The 4,044-nt window shown below is 32.3% G+C and overlaps 1 pseudogene; it reads right to left on the reverse strand.

Annotated features, from left to right (window-relative positions):
- Positions 1–2,745: 2,745 nt before the first annotated feature.
- Positions 2,746–3,740, reverse strand: LOC125810321 (cytosolic sulfotransferase 12-like; annotated as a pseudogene).
- Between the last annotated feature and the right edge of the window lie 304 nt (positions 3,741–4,044).

The raw sequence follows: 4,044 nt of genomic DNA on the forward strand, positions 1-4,044 counted from the left end.
CTTTACCTTGCCGTGGTATAGGACCTAAACTACTAAGTGGACCCAATAGTCTATTGTGAAAAGGATTCATCTAAAAAGTATGATCCTTTTCTACCCATGATGGCTACATGGTTAATGGAGACTTGAGTTAATATGAACTCGCATCCCTATATCGGTGCTCAATACTACTCCCAAAAGATACTTAGCTCATATGTTTTAAAAACAAACTTCTTCTGTGATTTGAGGTTAGTGCTCAAAAACTTAGCTCAAAGGCTATCTGGGAAATCTCGGTTTCCCTGCTTACTTCATTTAGAAAGCTATTCCTCTTTTCTGAAAACTAGCCCGAAGGCCCTTTGGAAATCTCAGTTTCCGTTCTTATTTGAATGTGAAAACATTTTAAATCTCTCTGGGAATACTTAGTCCCCATATGTTTCTTTGAAGAAAAGAACTTCAACTTTACTCTTTACTGAAATCAAAACTTAAGTCTTAAAACAAAGTTAAAGCGTTTGTGAAAGACTTTTTGAAAACTTTAAGAACTTATCTTAACTTGACTCTTGACTTCTCTTGACTTGGCTCTTATCTGATCTTGACTTTGAAGTTAGGAATTCAAGGTTATGATTTATGTTTCTGGATGATTTCTAGATGTTTAGAAGTCATTTAGAGTAGTTAGAATTAATGGAATGTGTTAATACACTTTACAATAACTTAAACGGACTGAATGACGAAAGCTGGACGAAAAACGACGATTTGGGCGCATCCGGGGCGCGCCGCGCCAGCCCCAACCTTTCTGAGTCTCTATTCTGGCGCACTGCTGGCGCGCTGCTCCAGCCCCTCGGGCGTATCTAGGGCGCGTCGCGCCAGCCTCCCTTCAGGCAAAATTCTGACGAACTTTTGCTCTCGTTTTCTGATCCTAAATCGCTTTAATCCGATTCTTTTTCTCAATTTCACTTTAGATTTAAGTACCCAATTCATATACACAAGGATCTAACTCAAGGAACTCCAGAACTAACAACTTAATCATCAAGAACTCCTAAAACTCAACTCATGTTCAAGAACAAAAGTAATTCAAGAACCACATTCAATAACATTCAAAATCCAATCTTTTTGAGATGAAATCGCTGAATCAAACATGCTTGGCACGTGGGTGAACGAACCCAACGTTGAGATAGACTCACATACCTTAATTGATTGAATCCTCGGCGAAAGTCGCAAGCAATTCCTTACGACGACGACAGCGAATCTAGCTTTTTTCCTCCTTTCTCTTTTCTTGCGTTCCTCCTTCAAAACCCTAGCTCTATTTGGTAAATGTATAAACTGATCTAATTCAGTTTAGAACCCTAATTAATTACCAAAAACGAATTAAAATAAAAGGGTAAGGAAAAGACCAAACTACCCCTTAAAAATCCGGATTGGACATTTCCTTAATCCAACAGCCCAGCTTTCAAAGAGCATATCTCACTCATACGAACTTGGAATCATGCAAACTTGGCGGCGTTGGAAATATCGTTTCACGAGCTTTGCAACCATACCTGGAAGTACACCTAACTCATCCTGAGCTAGGAGTTATGATCGTTTGAAAAATGACCAAAACTCAACTTTACTTGCTTAAAATTTTCCAGATTTCCCTTGTACTTTCCAAAAACGAAAATTTCCAGATTTAAACTACATTCTAATTATTTCTAGATGCGGGATGTTACACAATAGTTGTCCACTATTGACTTGACACACCCTCAAGAAACAATAAATTATAAGGGTGATATTACTATATTATTCTTTGACTTTATTAAATTTAATATTTTGAGAAATGTGTTAGATGATAAATAATATTTAATAGCAAGGGTAAAATAGACACAAAAGGTAAATTATTTCTTGATTTTTTAAATTGGGCAAATATTGTTGGACAACAATTTTTTAGTATAGTGGACAACTATTGTTGAACGAAAGAAGTAACATATATTGGGCCCGTGCTGGCACGGGCTCCATTATCTAGTGATTTATAATTTTTTAGTTTATGAAGAGTAAAAATACACTTACCCACTTTTTATTATTGTTATTATTGTAATTATTAATAATAATAACAACAACAATAATAATAATAATAATAATATAATTACTATTTAATATTTAATTAATTAGATATTTTATAACTTTTTTCTTTAGTAGAAAAGTAAAACGGTAATTCAACTTTAAACTTTGAGTCTTTCAACTTTTAATAATATATGATAATAAAATAAATTATAAATATATATAAAAATTAAGAATTAATCTAAGGAACTATATATTTAATATTTAAATATTTAAATATTTTATAACATTTTAATTTATAGGAGGGTAAAATCGCAATTCAACTTTCAACTTTCAACTTTTTTTGTTCGCACTTTTAGCAACATATGATTATGATTATGTAAAGCACGAATAATTTCTCTAGTCTTAAAATAAAATAGAAAATTGACCGCATCCAACCTCATTGACACTTTGTAGTACATAAAAACATTATTCGGTGACAAAATAAAGAAATATGAATTTACTACATAATTTGCAACAATTTGAATTATTCTGAAACACGATTTTTTTATTGAATTTTTTTACCACTATACAGAATGTCTAGCGGTCTTTTATTAAAATAAAAATTCTAAATAAGGATAAGTACAAGCAAGGGGGTTAGGCCTTAGCTTACCAATCCTAATAAGATAATGAACTACTCCAACATTGAATTTCAAAAATAATAATTGCATTCGATTGACATTATATCATATTAATGCCTAATCAAGTATATAAAAACTTTAATTCAGATCCATGAAACTTTTGCTCTGTGATACGATTGAGATTCTCACTCATCTCGACGGTAAAATAATTCTTCCAATCTCCAATCTCTCCTTTACAAAATAACATTTTATTTTCCTCTCCAGTTGTCAACTTTTCATTTGTATTCACCTTCAAATTGCTCAAATTCTCAAAGCTACACATTTTTAATATTTCATCCACAACTCCACAATTTTCTTCCTCTATAGAAAATTGACATTCTAAGAATTCAGCCAATCATTTAAGTTGAATTTTTGGCTTCTCTTTCATTTCTTCATACATGAGGAAAAATACTTTGTTTGGATTTTCTATGCTTTGTTTCCAATAATCCAACACGTGATCCCAAAACGGTCCATAAATGCTCACCCTCTTGCAAAAAAGATCAAACATTTCTTCAATGGAATTGGTATCTTTGTGACCAAGTCTTAAATTGTTTGAAAAATGCCACATAGAAATAAAAGTGTCACTAGGATTTCTACACAAGTAAACAAGTTTGATTTCTGAATTTTGAACAGTGGCAATGAAGCAAAGGGCACATGAGTTGCCTAGAGTCTCGGTGAAGTGAAAGATGAAAAATCAGGGACTTGACCATCAACATAGAGTGTATGTTCCAAAAATGGAACAAGAACATGAGGATTCTTGACAAGTAAAGGATGATTTTGTTCAAAAACATAATGTTTAGTTCGATTCACTAGAGCAAATAAAAGTGATTTTAACCAAGTGGTTCCTGATTTTGGAATTGTAACAAGAATGATATCAGTGTCTTGAGCTTGAAATTGTTGTTGACATGCAATAACACCTTGGATCAATCTTGGTGATATCCAAAATCCTTGGTATTTGTAGATATATGATCCAATCCATCCCTTTTCTTTTGGAAGGGTAGAGAGCAATTTCTTACACGCTTCACCTAGACTATCCTCTTGTAAATATTTGGGAGGAGAAGTTTGAGATGTTGTCATGGTTTTGATGATTGAGTGCTTTCTTCTAGTTACTTATATAGATATCAAAATAGGTAGATTGTCTGCATTATCATTTAAGTCATTAAATCAAATTATAATTTTAAAAAGGAAAAAAGTTAAATAGCTTTCCTAGTCAAAAAGATTAAGACATCACCTCTCTTACTCTTATGTCCAAAATATACATATAAAGATAATTATATGCCATTATCATTTAAGTCACATAAATCATAATTTTAAAAGGAAAAAAGGATAAATGACTTTCCAAGTGATAGTCTCTTTGAGCTATCTACTATAATCATTTAAG

Source organism: Solanum verrucosum, unplaced genomic scaffold (assembly GCF_900185275.1).
Source record: "Solanum verrucosum unplaced genomic scaffold, falcon-dt-bn FXZP01000038.1, whole genome shotgun sequence".
Taxonomy (NCBI): Eukaryota; Viridiplantae; Streptophyta; class Magnoliopsida; order Solanales; family Solanaceae; genus Solanum; species Solanum verrucosum.